General features: G+C 41.8%; 1 protein-coding gene across 7 annotated transcripts in view; it reads right to left on the bottom strand.

Annotated features, from left to right (window-relative positions):
* The window catches only part of DYNC1I1 (dynein cytoplasmic 1 intermediate chain 1), a 190,660-nt gene extending 176,280 nt beyond the window's left edge, over window positions 1–14,380 (bottom strand). For 6 of the 7 annotated variants that reach the window (XM_030492458.1, XM_030492475.1, XM_030492494.1 and 3 more), the window contains exon 1: window positions 13,787–14,380. The gene's annotated coding sequence lies outside the window, so the exon portion shown is untranslated. Of the gene's footprint in view, window positions 1–11,853; window positions 11,875–13,786 lie in introns of those variants that run through there. The other variant, XM_030492467.1, reaches the window with a different exon arrangement.
* Window positions 14,381–19,932: the final 5,552 nt, after the last annotated feature.

Raw genomic sequence — 19,932 nt, 5'->3', positions numbered from 1 at the left:
TGTACAACCAAATCTTCTCCAGCCTGGGAGAAAGCATTGGTCAGAGGGAAACAGTAAGGAGCACATTTTATAGTGAAGCAATCTAATCTCCTATGGGGGAGAACGAACACATTGGAACAAACACACTGGACATTGCATTCAAGGTAGAAACAGTTCTTATAGCAGGGCAGCAGCGTAGGGCTCCCCTCATCAAGGGAGGTTCATAAACTTAGATCAAATTTTATTCTGTTTGGCCCAGTTTACTGTCAAGTGACACAGTTTTAAGAGTCCTCGCACTGCAGCAGAGCTTACCACCCATGTGCAGATGTAGCAGGATACGTGGATGTGAACCACCTTGCACAGAGAGCACTCATCTGCACTCTTAATAGTCTGAGGGAAGTCTCCTTTCTGGAGACAGAAGCCTGCTCCTTTTGACTTTTAATGAAACAGACTGCTCTATGTCAAGATGTCAGTTTTCCCTGTATGCATTAAACATGCCTCAGAGTCCCCTCTTAGGCTTGGAAATACAGCCAGTTCCACTCACACATCAGAGGGTCACCAGACCCACCAGGATGGCAGCCACCCAGGCGTGTGCAAAGGCAGAGCTGAGGCTTCTGAGGACTGCGTTATGGGACCTCACCATCTACGGGGCTTATCTCACTAAATCTGGATGTTCACAATGTAGATGCAGAGTTATCCTTATCATCAATGCAGGTAAAATCAAAAGAGTCCAGGTATCCTAGGACATGATTCCACTTTTCCAAAAGCAGTTAAGAGTAAGTGTGCCCCAAAGCCACCAGTTCCTCTCCAGTGATGACAAAGGGTCTTGGGTGATCAGTTAAGCTCTAAAAATCTCCATTGTAAATGTCTCAGACTGGGTGAGAAGGATCCTGACCTTAATATGCTCCCAGCAGTTCCTTTTAGCTTGTCAGTATATAAAAAAAGATCTTTGAAAGACCATTTACATTAATCTTAAAATAATAACAGTATTTGCACAATCTTCTCGGCTGTACAGAACACACGCAGAACTACGCCACTAAGCTTATCATACAGGTAGCAACATCTTATGACCATTTCATTAGTAGCAGCTGTAAGCACATGAGCATGGAAGATGCAAACAACAGCATTTTACCCTCAACTGGACTAAAAGCCATGCAAGTACAATCCAGTAGACTTATTACAATTTTATAATAAGCTACAAGGTCTTTATTAATGATCAGTGTCACAATATTTGAGCAGATATTTATACTATTTATGTGAGCGCATAACAGCAGAAACAGTCACAAGCATCTAAAAAGGTTTACTACAATTGCAGAATTGATTGATAAATTGATACTTGCCATAGTAATAAAACCACAGAGTTAGAGGTACAAAGAATGGCAACACATGTACATAGCTTGGACTAAATGTAAGAAAAAATAAACATGAAGTGCCCAATGTATAATGAATAAAATCAAGGAAAATTATGACAGTGCACACTTTTTATAAGCAGAAAAAGAAAATCAGATATAACAACTCCCTCCTCTTAAAGCCTGTTCTTTATATCTCCTAGAATAGCATCTTGTCTGCATGCTATCACCAAGCTCATCTAAAAAGAAACCTAAATTTCCAACTCTGGTAGGAGATAAAAAAGCCTACATATTTTATTGCTTTTTGGTGTTTGGGGAATTTTTACATGCTGTTCATCCAGTAGGCTGCACTAGAGTAGAATTATATTCACCACTTCATGAGCCTCAATATCTTTCCTATTTTGTGACTTATAATGTTGTCCTTTTCATAATTATTATCATTAAGGGATTCATTAAGTAACGTTACATATGGCATTAGGCATCCTATACAAATAATTATAAATAATTGATTCATTACTATACTTTTCTAAAATAAATAGGCAGCATCCAGTACTTGTAGATGCTGTACATGTATTATTCATATGCCTTCATAAAGAGCCAGTTAGTCTTGAGTCCAAAACTGCAAAATGTTTTTAGTTGAAATGCAAAGGAAGTTGAACAATAAAATACATTACTCAATGATTTTTGGTTTTAATTAATGGGTTTATAGAGTGGGAGTACTATTACTATTGAAACAGGCTTCGTGGATAATGGTTTGAGAGCAGCCCTGAGAAGAAGGGCTTGGCGTGTTGTTTGATGAGAAACTTAACATGAGCCGGCTTCAGTGTGCACTCGCAGCACAGAACGCCAAGCGTATCCTGGGCTGCATCAAAAGAAGGATGGGCAACAGGTCGAAGGAGGTGATCCTGCCCCTCTACTCTGCTCTTGTGAGACCCGACCTGCAGTACTGCATTTAGCTCTGGGGTCCCCAACACAAGAGGGACATGGACCTGCTTGAGTGAGTCCAGAGGAAGGCCAGGAAGATGATCAGAGGGCTGGAGCATCATTTTAAACTGAAAGAAGGTAGATTTAGATTAGATCTTAAGAAGAAATTCTTTACTATGAGGGTGGTGAGACACTGGCAGAGGTTGTCCCAGAGCAGCTGTGGCTGCCCCATTCCTGGCAAGTGTTGAAGGCCAGGTTGGATGGGTTTGGAGCAACCTGGTCTAGTGGAAGGTGTCCCTGCCTGTGGCGGGGGGGTTGGAAGTGGATGAGATTTTTAGAGTTGGAAGGTCCCTTCCTACTCTAACCATTCTAAGATTCTGTAAAACTATTACATATGGAGTTTTCTACAGGAAAAAAAAAATGATTCATTTCTATGATACACCATATTTGTCTCTATTTTGTACAAACTAACACATTTCCTACAGTTAGGAATATTATACATTTTTACAACAGAAAAAAATTCCCATGGGATCTACCTATGACTTTTCCAAGTGTAAAGTGTGCATGCAAGGTATGAAATTGAACAAAGCAGTTGAACATCTTTGGCCTGTAAGAAACCATAGGGGAGCTGTTACCCTAGCATAAATGCATTCTAATACATGGTATTCATTTGAAAATAATGATTGAAACACACTTCAAATGGGCAAGAGGGGCTAGAATCATCTTCTTGACAGCAATTTCTAAGTAAACATATGAGTACCTCTTTTCATCATGCATCAGAATTTGTACTTGACTTCAGTCAAATAACATAAATAGTTTTGCTAAATAAGCATATAAATATTTACAGGATCACAACAATGGGCAAATATTTGCAGCTGCAAAAACTTTGCATTTTCAGTATTTTAAGGAATCTCCTGTGTGATGAATTCAGGGAAACACTAAGTAAAATTGGAGAGACCAAGAATTTTTTTCTACATAACCTTGAGGCAAAACAGTCAGGCTTTTTACACTGCATCTGTGTATTTATCTATAACTAAAAATGGTTGTTAAGTGTTAGATTTCAGGGAATGTACCATTTTTATCCTTCAGCTTCTGAACATTTCTAGCAGATGGGCAAAGGTCTTTTACTTTGTTCTATAAAGGTTTACAAATCACAGCATTCAGAGATTTGGTTCTGTGCTTCCTCCTGGTTGCTATGCAACAGGTCAGTGCATTTCTAGCCTATTTATTTTGAGACTGACAGGGTGTAAGATATGTACCTACAACTGCTCAATTATACACTCCTTACAATCTACTACCATTTAATCTTTTCACTCTTGTTCTTCCATAATGGCCCTTCTACAAAATGAACTTGGTCACAGCAGAATCACAGGGTCCCTACAAATAGCATATGAGCTAAGCTCTACTACTGCCCATTCTTCCAACACCATGCATAGTGTCAGTGAAGCACCACCTTCTCATCATCTCATTCTCTCATGTCCCCTTAAGCCTCTTAAATTTACCATGATCTTTTCAATTTCAACAAGCATAGTTCCACAGAAGAGCCATGAGGGTTGAAGGGAACAAGCTGCTGGCAACAACTCTCTGGAGACAAGTAAGGACTAAATAACATTCCAGCTAGGATTAGGATGAATTTAAGCACTGTGTCCTAACAGGTCACTCTAGCAAAGCTGTTGCACATCTCTGCCCAAATGTGCTCCCTTTATATTACAGAGTTCCACAGAACTGACTGCATGCATCACCTCAAAGAAAACTAGATTTTGAATAGGTCTTTTTGAGTGTCTTGGATTTTCCCTGAATAAGCATTACTGAGTACAGTTATAGCTGCACAATGATCTCACATGTGGTGCTGGGAGATGATCCTCAGTGATGCATCCAATAATGATTTGTATCTGCTCAGGATCTAATTCCACAATTGTGCCCCAGTTGCAAAGAGTGGATGATTTTAACAAAACAACCAACTACATGCCTGGCCACATTCTGATCTTGTGCAATACAAGATTTCTAGGCCTTCTCAGTCAGTTCCCCCTCTATCAGCTTCTGCTTTTGTTATCTTTTACTGTTTGGCTGCAATCACGATTCTGAATCATTGTGACTCTACATTGCTCACGCATTAACTGGTCTTACTACTTTCCCTATGTTATCATCTGTGAATTTCCCAGCTTGCCTCCGAGTGGAACTGCAGGATAGTTTAAAAAAGTTTTCTGACATTCAAAGAGAACCAAATGCAAGCTGTAAACTGTTAAGGTTTGAGAGATGGATAATGCGAGAGAGATGACAGAATCTAATCCTCAATCTGCAGGTCACTTATCTAGAAAAAAAGAGCCCTGTATTTCATGTTTCTGATTTAAATTTCTTTTATATGTAAGTCTTACATAATGCTTAGATTTCAATGATATCTGCTGCTGCCATTGATACCACCACTTCTTCAAAACCTATATAAAATAGCTGGTTCATCAGAAGAGTACCAATGTGCCTCCCAAGAGTACAGTTAGTGACTTACTAAGACCTGCCGTAGAATTTTACTTCAAGATGTTTGCTAGTCTCTCCTGAAGTGGAACAAAGACTCATTCTCTCCATCCTGAAAACATTTCAGACATAAAACAATGTACTTCCACTCCCTATGGGGGTAAAACTGACCCCTCTGAATTTTCTACCCTCCTCTTGAGATAACCCTGGCACTATATGGCCAGAAAATTGATACTTCAAGCCATTTACCCAAACATGAAAAATGCATGCTCTAGTGTCTGCTTCGTAACCTAGTTATGACAACTGCCAGACAGACATCAAAGAACAAGCTATGCTACCGACATACAGGTTTTGCTGGAAGACTTACCCAGATACCACTTCCTTCTTAAAACAAAAATATGCCTTGCTTTGTGGCTGATGTTTGTAAGGATGTAATTAGGCTAAAAATATTACACATTGATTTTATCTCTGAAGTCAATGCACCTAAAGATTTAGAAACCAGGGAGGAGCCCTGGCTGTAGGAAATCTGCAGGGTATCTCGTATGAGTTCTCATAATTTTTGAGGAAGCAAAATGGGAGAAATAGCACTACCATTCCCTTTGTACTTCCCAGGGCTTCTTCAGCTCTACTAACAAAGCACCAGGAATGATCAGAGCTAGCCTTAGCCAGTCATCCCTTTTGATTTACGTAAGTGGAAAAAGATGAGCCAAGATAAAAAAGCAAGATGATAAATGCAGATATCTAACAGCATAATTTAATGGACATATAAAAAACTGCAAGGAATCTGAATATGAGAGAGGACTGAGAAACAAGAAGTCTATGTCTTCCATTTATATTCTCTGTGGCTAAAGTATTCCAGTAAAATAGGATAAACATGGTTTTTGTGGGGTTTTTTGTCTGTTTGTGTTTTGTTTTGGGGCTCTGGATTTTTTTGTTTGTCTTGAGAGGACTGAAACTCACCTCCCTAGGGTTACTGTTGGCTAATGGGTGAGAAAAACTAGGGGAATGGAGATTGCATTCTTAACCATTGAAGCTATTTTCTATTAATTTCTTTTCTGCAAAGATTCATTGGACCAGAAGAAGCAGATGCAAGAGAGAGAACATTAGTCCCTAACTGAGGCCCCTGGGTTCTAGCCTTTCTTTCTAGGTTAGTTTATATTATACGCTATGACTGTTTAGTTTAAAATATAATGCTGTATTTAGCATCTGGAGCCAAAGAGTCCGTTCTCTTGCGGAGTGCTTGAAGCAAGGTGCTGAACAGTCTTTTCTCTTTTTCCCACATGCTTTGTGGCACAAAAGAATCTTTAATACCTTAGACTTATGTGGAGAAGCTTCAGTGGGAAAGACTGGGACGGTATGTACTGCAGAAGACAGGTACCTTGCTGAATAATGCATAGATGAAGGCAAATATCTCTTTAAGCAAAGGAAAAAATTACCTGAGACTCCTTTACCTTAGGTGAGTCCTGTTAAAATCGGAGTGCACTAAAAGAGGGAGCACATGCTACCAGCTCGGTATGGAGCATGCTGTCTCACAGATGGGCTCAAGAAATGCAAACCAGATGCAGCAGCCCAGGGGAGACAGACAGCAGACACCCAGGCCATTAAGCCTCGGGGTTCAAGGGTAAGAACACATCCAGAAGCAGAGCTCTAAGGTGAAAAAGGGAGTTTTTAGAGACTGCATGTTCTTTGGGAGCTAGTTGACCACCAAGCAGAGATTTTTGAGGACTGCAATGTGGGTTTCTGTTTCTATACCATTTTGCCAGTCTAGATTTATGTGAGTTTCCCAACCAACACAAGAACTTCAAGTTTGGGGAATTCAGGCATGTGCCCCGGGTGCAAGATGTGGGCATGCTCTGTACCTTAACCACAGCCTCCTACCAAGACAAGGCTGGCTGCACCTGAACTCTTCTCTCCCATACACACACATACCTCTCAAGTGCCCTGGCTGCCGCTGGGAAGAAACCTGGCAAATGGGCTGACTGAGAGCAGAAGCAAACAAGTCCCCAGCTTCAGTGACAGGGCAATCTCATGTCTGGAGTGCAGTGCAGGACTCTTCCAGCAGTAAGCCTCACTGCATGACTCACTGCACCAGGACCTCGGCTCCAGAATTTGAGACCAGGACACTAGTTAGATGCCTCCAGTTCTCTTCAAATGAGGAACTCAATGCTATAGATACTTTTTCAAAAATAAATAATTTTTACTAGTGGTTCTCAAAATATGGGACTACTAGTGGTCCACAAGGCAATCAAGAACGGTCTGTGTCTGGTTTCCAGCCACATTAAACTGTAAAATGTATGGGCTTATTGGTTCCAACAGAAAGTCTTGAGGATTAAGAGGGGAACATAGTTTAAAATGCCTACAAATCATTGGAGTATCACAAGAGAGAACTGAGGAGAAACCAGGAGTAAGCAGGTAACAGCCCTTCAGCAAAAATAGACATTATGTGATGTAATATAATTATATATATTTTGTGATATAATATAAGGAAGCACAGCAGTCATTGCTTTACATATATATACACAGTATTTAAAGAAAAATAATACAAAAAATGGGAGGCTACTGGCTCTAATTTTACTTACAAGTAATCCATCACTTAGTTTGGTGAAATCAGAAACTTTCTTGGGAAGAACTTGTAATTAAACTTCAAGAACTTAAATTAAAAGTTTACTGAATCAACACTGATGAGGCATGATCTTCATCTAAAGACTCCAAAATCAACAGTAGTATGGAGTAAGATTAATATTGCATTATATTTTAATTTTGTTTGAAAAGACTCATATGTTTCTATGGCAATATGGCTGTCTGCAGTTTTCTACTTCCCTCTCTCCTGATTCATTGATAAGTAAACAATAAAACCCAGTAAGTGTTATGCACATAAAGTAAGGGCTGCTGTAAAAGGTCTGGAGAACTTCAGTAGGATGTTTGCAACACCTTTTTTTTTTCCATCTTATCTCCTTCCAGTGAATATAATTTACTGTGATTTTTTTTTTAAGTTGTATACTTTAAACATATGAGAAAAAACCTAAAGGTCTATATTTTATAATTATCACGTAAAAATACTGACTTTGCAGAGGGTGTTTTTAATACATCTGAAGGGCCCATAAAGGCTGAGAAACTTGGTTTTCCTGTGTCTTCTTGCTATTGCTATTCAACTTTCAGTGAAAAAGAAAATATTGTGGGAAATAATGGGACAGTTTTCCCACGGGCTCTTTCAGTACAAACAGAGAATGGCACCACTGTTTTGTTTTGGTTTTTTGTCTCCAGTACAATACCCTCCTATCCCATCAGCACAATTTTTTTCTTCATTATTATTACTCCTATGGAGATAGTGAAAGGCAAGGATACAGCATTCACAGGCTTTGCCAAGTGCAGCAGATTACGTACATGAATAGCTAACTGCACACTAGGGGGTATGATTTAGGTCAAATTTCTTGTTTCATTCCAAAAGGTTATAGATTTTTTAAGCCATTCATTGTTTAATGCACCACACAGCTTACACCCATACATATATATAACATGAACTATCTTTTCCCAGTTTTATGCAGAATTAATTTATGTTTCTCGGCAATGAATACTGGCAGAAGTTGATAGTCTGTAACAAACTGCTATGAGTGTGTAACAAAGCTTTATGAGCACCCAGAGCTAAAAAAGGACAAAGAAAATAAGAATTCATTTAAGGGTGACCAGATCTGAAATCCTTCAGGATTATGATACAAACCAACTTCTGGTTCAGCAACTGATCCAAATGTAACTAGAAACATACTGATGGGAAAAAAACCCAGTGTCATATGACTTTGAATAGGATGATTAATGAAAATGGTGATAGTTTATATTACTTCAAGAGAAGACAAATGTGTTACGAAGCAAGTCACATGAGTTTACACAGTCCCCAACTTTGTGCTGTGAGAATCAGAGACGAAATTCTTCTAGATGCTCAGTCAACGGCACAGTCCTTAAACCAGGACAGAAAGGTTCAAATATAAAGAACCATATTAGACAGCAGTCAGTTTGGGGGTTTTTGTTGTTTGGTTTTTTTGGGGGTTTTTTTCTGTGACCTGGTTTTGTAAAATATTTTAATTTCTGAAAATATACAATAGCAATAATTTACAATGTCTTTGCCCCAATTACCAAGTGACCTGGTAACCACTCTGATCCTAACAGTGGTAGCCTAATGTGCACAAAACAAGGCATGCCTTGAATAGTACAGATTTAATACCGCTGTCTATGCACTTTAAAAGCTAAGGTCTTTGTTAATGGATACAGAACGGAAGGGCTGAACAGTTTAAAGCAAGAGAGATCCATATTTTCCCTGAATGTGGCCTAGGACCTACAGTGATTAACTTCCAATCCTAAGATAATGTAGTTTGGGGGATAGCTTTTTCTGTCAAATTCAGCCTGAAAATATTAGAATCAAGCATTAGAAAAGGCTTGGAGATATTGATATAAATAGATAAACAATATATCCTCCATTATACTTATTTATATTTAACCATACGAGGCAGTTTTATATCTTTGCCTTATTATAACTCCCTGTTGTTTGAACATGAAACATACTGTGTCCAATTTTTCACTTCAGTCCAGCTTTTTGCTGGACTGCTATGAAAAATTAATAACTGAGGAGCAGGATTTGGAATTACTTGTACCACACCGCATGGTAGGGAGAAAAGAACAAGGAACCAAAACCAGATCTATTCCAGGGAGAGAAGACAAAAGGGAAGGGAAGACCATGAGGAGGGAACATGGCATTAAGACTAGTATTGTGGAAGAGAGAAAAGCATAAGCTTCAGAGGACAACAACAAGAAGGAAAAGAAACATGAATAGGAGAAGGTATCACTGGAAACAAAAAGCTATGTCCTTAAAAGATTCCCTCTGTTTTCTGCTGAGTGGCAGTAAATGAGCTGAATTACTCATTAGCTATTCTAGGGCCAAACAGGAACTGATAGCCAGCACCCGGGGAATACACAGAGTAGAACTGCCCTGGTCCAGAAAGTTTATTCCTCAGGTGGATGTAATCTGTCTCTCCAAGTCAGACAAGCTGATCCACACACGTGGGAGCAGTATGAAAATATGATGACATGTACTTTAAGATTAACAGCCAAGAAACACAAGAGTCATCTGAGCAGTGGCTATTCGACAGGTAGAACAGGTGTCTGCACACAGGTCAAAGCAGCAGTTACACAAGACCTCGTCCGAAGTCTAAGTCAATACAAAGACTCTCATTGGCTTCAATAGAGTTTGGAGAGGTTTCACAGCTTTCAAACAATATACACGGCTGTCACATTTTCGGTTGGAATATAGTTAATTTTCTTTCTAGTTGCTGGCTGGGCTTAACCATGACAACAGCTGGCTCCTGCCATCACTCTAGAGGCTAGACTCACCACCAGAGAAGTCACAGAGAAACTCCTATTACCATTGGCAGCAATAGAGCTGAGACCTCTGCCCTTAATACTTCAGCATGGAGTTACAGTGTGTTGCCCACAAAACACATCCACAACTGTCATTCCTGCGCCTTCTGCTGTTGCAGCGCACTCCTAGGCACTTACCAGAATGCTTTTGCTTCAAATGGGAAAACAAAAAGTGCTGAAGAAGCACAGTAAAAAGAAAGAGGGGGTATAGTCTTCAGCTCAGGAGGAATTGGGACGGATGATCACAGGTGTCTTGTGTCTATGAGATCTAGTGGCTCCCACATCAGCCGGCTTCACAGCTTCCTGCATCTCCTGCCATCTGCCTGGAAGTAGCCATTTCCCAGAAAATTTGGCAAGATGATGCCACCTAAAAAGAACAGTACTGGGGGAGCAAGCTCATGTATACTGTATACTGCCTTAATTTGAGCACTTGCAGATGGCCAAGTGAACAACAGCTCCCAATGTCATGTCTGACTAAAAAGAGTTAGCATGGTTGTAGATGGATAATTACCAAGTAGCAAAAGGGACATATTGTGTCTCTCCAAGATTTACACTGAGCCAGGGTCTCCGGCTGCCACTGCAGCTTTTTCAGACACTTCTTTTCAGATTATTCAAATTTTCTGTTTTTTTTTTAAGCAGCATCATTCCTGCATTACCATTTCTGCCTGCTTATATAGGTCAGCCAAATAGAACACCATATTATACCTCATCTGGAAATCAACCCCCCTTATGGACACATAAATGTGTATTCACCTGTATAACTTGTGTAGCTCGAATGAACTAAAATAAGCTGCACTGACAAAAGCACAGTTTTACTAATACAAGAAGCATCTGTACTAAGGGCACTTTGCCAGCATACTTGATCAGTATTCCTGCCAGAAAATGCCCCCTTTACACATAGACTATGTCTACAGCCATTATGGCTTGTTTTATTTAAGGTTTTAAAAACAAAAATATGAAAATACCAGATGCGCACTGCGCTGAGGTCATGACGTCTGGCTACAGCTGCAGAAAGCCTGAGACCATACCTCTGCAGATATGAATTTCCCTGTGCACCTCAGTGGTGATTGCAGTGTTAGCTTCCTCTAACTTTCCTGCAAATCAAAGCCCATGGCTAGGACAGGGAGGATCTTTCTGTTAACATCCCACCACCACCTCCAGGTAGCATCTCGTTCTGGCACTAGGCATTAGTAACTCTGAAAGATTCTTAATTACTACTTCTGTTGTTGGTCAAGCCAAACAGGAGCTCAACAGAGCACTCAAGGCATAGCACTAGTTAGTGAGCCTGAGTAGTCTTAGAGGAAGACCATGAACATATTTAAACCTCTATGAGAAGTCAAGTTTGAGGAGCTTAAAGATACCACATGATTATGATTCTATGATTACCTGAGTCATTAGCAGGAGTTGGTGAAGCTTTGAAAAACAGCAATGCCTTCCTATACCCTTATGGTTTTCTATTTTGCCACCTTATCTTCCTCCCCACCCCTCCCAGTCCTTTTCACCTCATTGTCCAGTATCCTGCAACGGAGGGATCTCTACCACAACCCATTGCATCTAGCTCTATCTAATATTCCCTCTCCTTCTCCTTGCAGATTGGAAAACTGACTGCAGCAAGGAATCATTCTTGAAAACTGTCTTACAAAAGAACAGGAGACCAAGAGACTTGATCTGTTAATTTATTTGAATAAAGCAGGCAAGTTCTTGCTGCATCATTTAGAGTACCTACACTGAAGACAGCTGCTAAAGCAAGGCTTTTATCTGTGAGAGTCATAACAGGAACCAGGAACCTGAAGCTGGAAAAACACAAGCTGGAAAACAAACAAATGCATTTCAATAATGAAAGAAATAGGCACTGAAAGGCATCACAAAGGAGGGCAGCTCACTGCCCTTCCTCCTATAGAAAGAACTGGAAGGTCAGCTTCTTAATTTAAGATCTGCAGGGTACGAAAAAGTATTTGCCCGACTATTCTTTGAGTAGCCAGATTTCCAAATTCTGAATAATGACTGCACATGTAGGGTGTGGTTTATTGCTGCTCCTTTAAAGATTCCTCTCCTAAACTGTGGATAAGGCAGCACTGCAGTTAATGTATTGTTAGGGTAGCCTAATTTGAGGCAGAGGTGTTTAGAGATAGGAGAAATCTAGTTAATCCAACTATAAACAATCTCTTGTACTTCTACATACCTGGCCCTCAGAAATCTTTGTCAAGGAAAAGGATAGCAAATCCCAATCCTCAAAGTAGTCTGTGCACAGAGAAGAAGGTGCAGAAGGGACAACATGTTTTGTATTTTCATGGACTATAAATTGATGGGGTTGGGAAAACAAAATGAAGCAGAGGATGGTTATCAGAGTGAGCACTCCTGGGAGCAAAGACCCGGGTGCAGCCCAAGGTTTGTGTTGAGGAAGCCCATTCTTGCTGAGAAATGCTAGACAGAAATCACAGAAGGAGTTTTATCCACCTTCACTAAGCATGGAGACTGTTACTAGAGATGTCCTCTAAAATGAAAAGAAAGTAAAAAGAGGAAGTTAAAAGAATCAGAAAACATCTAACTTCTCATTAACTGCTTCTCATTAACTTAGCAAGAACAAATGAGGCACTTCAACAAAGCACATTGGTATTAACAGAAATGAAATTCCCCAGTGGCTCTGACAATACCATCTATCAGGAGATAGACAGTCTCAGGATTTCCATTCTGAGACAGGTTTTGCAGCACTGTGCTTCATGATGTTTAGAGCCATTTCAGGGGTAATTTAATGTCCTCACACAAAAGCAAAGAGCTGACAAGACCCTGTATGTCAGGATAAATTACCAGGTGCGAGTGCCAAAACCACGTCCCAACTTCATATCAGGTCTTTCCATCTTGTCCCCCCTATAATAGTAGGTTAGGTTGCTTGATCTGCTGAGAATCCTTATTTTATATGCATTTATAGTTGAAATTTTTACTTTCTGTCAATGCCGATATTGACAGAGAAACATAGTTTATTCCAGTCAGTAAAATGGGGGCTTTATCTAGGAAATGTCTAGGGACCATATGCTTTCTGCTGACCCAGGGGGATTCCCAGTTCAATGTAACCGTAATAACATCCTTTTGAAAATGTAATTCAATGGACTATTAGTGAAAAAGGCCTTTCATTGATTCTCTCCTTCTCTCAGCCTTCTAGGGAATTACCTTAGGAACGGGAAAAGATCTAATTCTCTGTCTGCTGTCGTCATGGACTTGAGCAAACCCGCTGTTCTCACGCTGTGCAAAGAATTAAAGATAGGAAACTTTTTCCCACCCACCCCCTTTGCATTAGGCTGCTCGGCGCTGAGACACAAGCCGGGGAGCCTGCGGCAGACCCTGCGGTGGAGCGGGGTATCACCGTGCCGGTGCCGGTGCCGGCAGGAGCCCCAGCGACGGGAGCAGGTGCCGCTGAGGCCGGCAGGGCTCTCCGCAGCCCTCCCTGCCCGCTCCCGCCCCGGCGAGGACGGAAAAGCCCACTCCCGGCGAGGGCGGGCCGGCCCCTGCGGGGCAGCCGGGGGATGCCCGGGGAGCATCTCCGGCGGCCGATGCGCATCCCGAGGAGTGTCCGCCGCGCCGCCCTCCCAGGGGAGCCCCCGCTCGTCCCCTCCGCCGCGGCGCGGCACGTCCCGGCCCCGCCGCCCGCCGCGGTGCCTTACCTCCCGGAGGGGCTCCCGGCGCCTTGCAGCCCTCACCGAGCCCCCGCCGCCGGGGTCAGGGAGGGACGCCCCGCTGCCCGAACGGCTGCTGCAGGCGGTGCTCCGCCGCGCTGTGCCGCGCCGCGCCGTGCCGTGCCGCTGCAGCAGGACCGCCGCCGCCGGCTGAATGTGCTGTCTCACGCTGGACAGGCTCCTCCCGAGAGCTGCTGCTGCCGCCTTCCTCCTCCCACCTCCTCTCCTCTTCCTCCGCCCGCACGCCCGCGGTAGCGGCACCCCCCCGCCGCCCGGCAGCCCGGCGGGGCCGGGGCGGGGCCACGGGGCAGGTGGCGGCGGCGGGGCCTGCGGCGAAGCGATGCCCCGGCCGGGCCTGGACCCACTCTCCTGCCCCCCCCCCCGCAGCCCCGGCCTGAAGTGCGCTCCCCGGCTCCTCCGAGGGCCCCGGCGGCCACCCCCAAGCTGGCGCAGGCTTCTCCCCTGCAGCTGCACTGCTGGCCGTCAGCCCAACCGCGGCGTCACCATCAGCCCCCACAACAGCATAGCCATCACCCACCACAGCATCCTTGCCACCATCCCCGTGCAGCAGCTGTCAGCCCCACAATGGCTTAGCCATCACCCTCAAAGCTGCCTAGATTTATCCCCAGTGCCTGCCTCCCTGACAACTTTACAGGAACCTCACCATCACCCCATGGCAATATACCATTCAGGAGGGCCGGACTCCTTCTAGCGGCACACTTGCTCCTCTCCCCTCACTAACATGTCCATCTCTTGGGGAAAGCAGCCAAGCAGAGCTGTGTTGGAGGTAGTCCATGTTCCTGCAGAAAACATCCACCTCTGGTGCAGATAACCCAGCTTTCCTCTCCCTCTTATTGCACATGGATATATTGCCTTACATAGGAAGAAAACATGCACCCTTTGGTACCAAGGTTTGTTCTTTAAAAACATGATGTCCTGGTCATATGACTCACTACTCTCCAGCCCTTTGGTCCGAGAGACCAGGAGAGGTACCCTTCTGAAACCTGTCCCTCGAGCCGTGTTTGGTCACTGTCATTCCAGGTCCGGGGCCTGTCCTGGGAAGAGTGAGGTGTATCCAAACCACTGAAAAGCCATTCACATCACCTCCAGCTCCTGTCAGACCTAGCTGGAGTACACTTGGTCAGGGGACAAAAAGCCCAGAGGAGGAACAGCATCCATTGAGGGTGATGAAATAACAGTTTCACAATGTGATTGGAATTGAAGCAGGAAAGATTCATATCTTGCTCTCCTGTAAGAATCCTTAAAGAGCAATATCTGCTTGTGCAGGTTGGAGCATGTGGAAAAGAGCCTGTGAGTTTAAATGCACGATTTGGAAACTTTCAAGTTTTGAAAACTCATTTTGCAACTCTTTATTAAAATAAGGCCCTTTCAAAATCAGACACTCAAAACTGAACTTCAGAAACCGCTGTTTGCTTTTGGAAGTGTTGGTCTTAGTCTCAGCTTTAGCATAAATCCCACAGAGTTTGTTTAGGTTTCTTTGGATTTTGCATCATTTGCAAATTCCCTGCAAACTCAGCGGATGCCTTTAAATTGTTCCTGACCTAAGAGGGCCTCGAGGTCATTTAGTATTCCTGAATCGACAGATCAGACTGGTTCTCCACAGTGCCCGATGAGGTTCTGCTATTGTTAACATGCTATCTAATACATATAACCATGATGGCATTACGTACATGTAACATGGTATCATAGACGATGTATATCATGCCATCACATTGTATGATAATCACAGAATCACAGGACCACAGAAGGACCTTAAAGATCATCTAGTTAAAATGCACCTGCCATGGGCAGGGACACCTCCCACTAGACCAGATAGATCAAAGCCCCGTCCAACCTGGCCTTGAACACTGCCAGCGACGGGGCAGCCACAGCTTCTCTGGGCAGCCTGTGCCTGTGTCTCACCAGGAAGATTTTTTTCCTAATATCTAGTCTAAATCTCGCCTCTGTAAGTTTGAAGCCATTTCCCCTTGTTGTATCACTACATGGCCTTGTAAAACGTCCCTGTCCCTGATATGTCATTAATAAGTCTTCAAAGCTTATTAAATCCTACATTTTTTGTTACGAAGTAATGCTATTTTATGTTCTACTAACAACTCACATCATAGGATGTTTTTTTAAAAGGCATTCTAAACCACAGTTCCGTGTGACACAGTTTCAATATTGGTTATATTCACAGAGAAGAGGCGATCTGCTCTTTTCAAAGTATAAAAATAAAGCACCAAAATGGAAATATTAAGGAAAAACTGTAAAAAAACTATCATGAAACACAATGACAGATCTGGTAAAAATTATTATTGAGTAATGGGGAGTCCTATATAGAAAAATTTGGAAAGAACTTCAGTGGCTGGGGTAGTATAAAAAATACACAATTATCTTCTCAGAATCAACTGTTGTAAGGAAATTTTGAGAGAAGCGAGTCTTGCTTTATATTCTTAACAGACAATCCTAGGACTGACAGGCTTTGGGAATGCAAGAAAAATATACAGCCAGCCCATTTTAGGAGTTCTCTGAAGGAATAAACTTCCCTACAAGTGATACTCTGTTCTCTTTGACCTCATTCTCACCATTGTCTTCTCTAATTTTCCACAATAAAAACTCTCACCATTTTTGTGGATCTCTTGTTCTAAGGATACAAACTGTATTATTGCTAATTTTACAAGACAAGGGTAAAATCTTTATATTCCAGGAAGATGTGATATTAAATCTTACCAAAAAATGTCATTATGATCAATAGTGTCTCTTCAACAGATTTTAATGAAAAACTTCCAGTCAATTCGGTATACCCCAGGATGAGTACTAATTTTACATTTTCTCATAAAACACAAATCGATTCCCATTAAACACAAATCCATAGTATTATCCAACTCGTTATATTCTGTCAGTAGGCATTATCTGATTATGTCTGTCTTAATCACCAGGTGAATGTGCAGCAGGGCAGAATTAAGATTATTTTCGAAACTTTAATGTTCTCACTCTGTGAAATGAGAAGGTAGTTACTGAAGCCTCGGATTGCTTTATTAGATCAACAGAGGGCAAACTAGTCAGCAAACACAGACATGGGACAAGCTGCGCCTCTCCAGCAGAGGTCAGTTGTCCATGGGCAGACAGCATCCATGCCGGCATCTGAAGAGAAATCAAAGATTGAGGGGAAGCTTGAGGCTCATCACAGCCAGCGATTGTGTGGAGTAAAGGCTACGGATAAAATTATAGAGATTCAATGTTTGCCAGTCTCCCCTCTTCTATCTTACAGACACACATGTAAAACTTCTTAGAGGTTTCTGTGGACATTAGTAAGCGCAATATGTGGCTGATTACTAGATTGGCAAAGTTCAAGGGAACACAATTTCACATAATTTCTTTTTGAAGTTACTTTATATAGGGTTGTTCATATGTAAGTTATTAATGAAGACTGGCATAAGTTGCTCTGACAAGCTAATAACCATTTATGATGCAACATGAGACAAATAATTAGTAGCTCATTGCATTTCCCTGCCTTAGGCACCAGCAACTCCTACTTCACAAAAGACAGTAACAAATAAGCAAACCCTCTTCGAAGTTTGTGCCACTGGGAGATTAAAAATGAATTTCAAAGCAGACACTTCTAAGGCTTAATGGAAATGGCAGCACTTTTTAGACACTTTGCATGATAGGCTTCACCTGGGCTCTGCAAATAACAAAGAATGTTACAAAATGCCTTCCAGCTTTTCAAAGGCAATGATTTCAACAAAGGATCAAAAGGCAGAATGAAATATGAAAGCAAGCTTTAGAAAAAGAAGTGTGGAATATCACTTCTGAAGGCAGGTTTATTGTCATGGCAGTAAAGTCACTATAGGGCACTATTCCACATGGCATTAGAAATCTTTTCACAAATGAACTAGTTAGTCCTGGAAGAAATACACGGGTGGCTACTTGGTTATGAAAAAATTAAGCAGAAAGAATTACAAGGTTTTTCTTACTACTTGCTAAAAACAGTTTTCCAGGCAGATCATTGAACTGAAATTTCTTCATGCCTGAATATTCGCAACAGATGCCAGAATATAAATGAAGACTTTAAATGTATCTGGTACATAGTCACTAATAGTTCCTCTGACAATTGATTCGCTATCAATAGATTGCCAGTTCCAAGATCTTTGCACAAACACATGTACAAATCTAAAAAAGAATGTATCTTAGAAAGACAAATTGTTTCTCAGAAAAAACATGAGGTGTGGTATTCAAGCAGAAGGTAAAGGGAGATCTGTGCAGATGAGTGAGTTCCATATTGTTATTTGGATTTGGGTTACTCTTCAAAGATATTGCAACTGTGTGCTCTTCCAAAAAATCATTTTAGTGACAGGCTCTTTTCTGTGCCTATTTTCTTGCTTAGTTCCTTACTTTCCTGTAACATTGGCACCAAAGGGATTAGTTGGAAGACCAGAAAATAATAGTTTCAACAAAGTTCTATGGGCCTATGGGTAGGTAACCAAGGGACTTAGAAGATATGAGATACCGGTTTCAGGAGTTGCAAATCCTGAAAAAAGCCCTACTGCAGTGGCCCACATGATGCCTGGAGCATCCACAGAAGCAGCACAAGGCTGCAGCAGTATATTTTATTTCGCTGCTATTCAGGCAACAGAAAAAGAAATCAAGGGAGGGGCAAGAAAAACATTGGTACTTGCAAGACAGGAAAACATGTTCATGCTCAAACAAAGCAGCATTTGACATTTTAATCTAGTGGGGGGTTTGTTTGGTTTTGTTTTTTCCAGAAAGCTTCAGCTCCATCCATGCTGTTCCTATAACTGGCCCTCTGTAGCCCTCTGTAGTCTCCTCTGACAGCTTCACTTCACCTTGAGAGCTCTCTCAGCTTTTTTGGCTTGTGGAGATACAAATATGGATAATGTATGGTCTGTTACCCTATAGAGGAATCCTAGTTCAGGTTAAGAGGAATAGCAGCATGCCCTCCTTCCCATCCTACTTTCAAAAATAAGAAAAAGTAACTTCATTCACAAAGTTAACTATACATTGTGATTGATATACTCGCTATATTTCCTATTTTTATGAGACTATAAATTCTTCAGCCAATCTGCCTATACAGTAGTTAGCAGATTAATGTGTCAACTGTGATTGAAAAAGCTTGGTGAGCTGTAGTATGAATGTTAACTGATAATAATAAGTACCAACTAAAATAGCAATTAGCTGGAAGTTAGAGCTACATTTCTGCAAATTGATCAAACCTTAGCAGAGTAGCACTAAGCAGGATATCTGTGGATTCAAGCTGGTTCTTAGGGTAGAATTCATTCCAAAGAATCCTGGTCTTTCCATAAAAGATAACCATTCTACAAGAATCTCTCTTTTTTGTGTTGTCCTAAAACTCAACAGTATTGCACATCTGAAATAGGAATCATGAACATGACTTCACATTTGAGACTCTGCCCATTAAAACACATCATTACCCAGGCTTCTGGTTTTGCACTTGTAACTGAGGTACAGAAATGGCATGCAAGAAAGAAAGCCTCCGGAAATTTTGTTCCTGCCTTTGTAAATAGCAGGGGCTTGCCACATAAAACAGCTGGTTCCTCTTATTTGAAAAGGTTCAGTGTACTGGCAAGGGCTTGGAAATACAGCAGCAAAGCAGCCAACTTGGGAAGGACCTGGAAGGTTCTGGGAGGTACTTCCCCAAGCTTCCTGGCAATACAGACTCAGTGGCCTGTAGAGGACTTCAGGCTTGAAGGGCTTTACTGTGCTTTGCTACTGTGCTTGTTCCAAATTACTAAGGAAGCTGTGAAAGGAAAGCTCCACAGCTTGTATGGTACAGCCTGGAAAAGAAATGGGCTTGGGGCAGGACTGGAAGAGTGGCTTCAGGAATATAGACTTACTCTTAAAAACCAGACTAAATAGGTGTTTCCATTCAGTTCTGAGTTCCCGATGACTCGGGATCTTCATTGAATGGAACAAAAGAAATGGCTCAGTTTACAGAATTACTGGAAGCATTCAGAGATCTTTGGAATCATGGGGTCCTTTTTTACATAAAGCTGTCTCATTTCTCCACACCACTTTTGGTTTGAAATCCAATCACTCATTCTTGATTTAAACCAACAATTTTAATTTTTAGAAACATCAAAGGATGCTACATT

Source organism: Strigops habroptila, chromosome 1 (assembly GCF_004027225.2).
Source record: "Strigops habroptila isolate Jane chromosome 1, bStrHab1.2.pri, whole genome shotgun sequence".
In the NCBI taxonomy this organism is placed as follows: domain Eukaryota; kingdom Metazoa; phylum Chordata; class Aves; order Psittaciformes; family Psittacidae; genus Strigops; species Strigops habroptila.
This window is presented reverse-complemented; position numbering and strand designations above follow the sequence as displayed.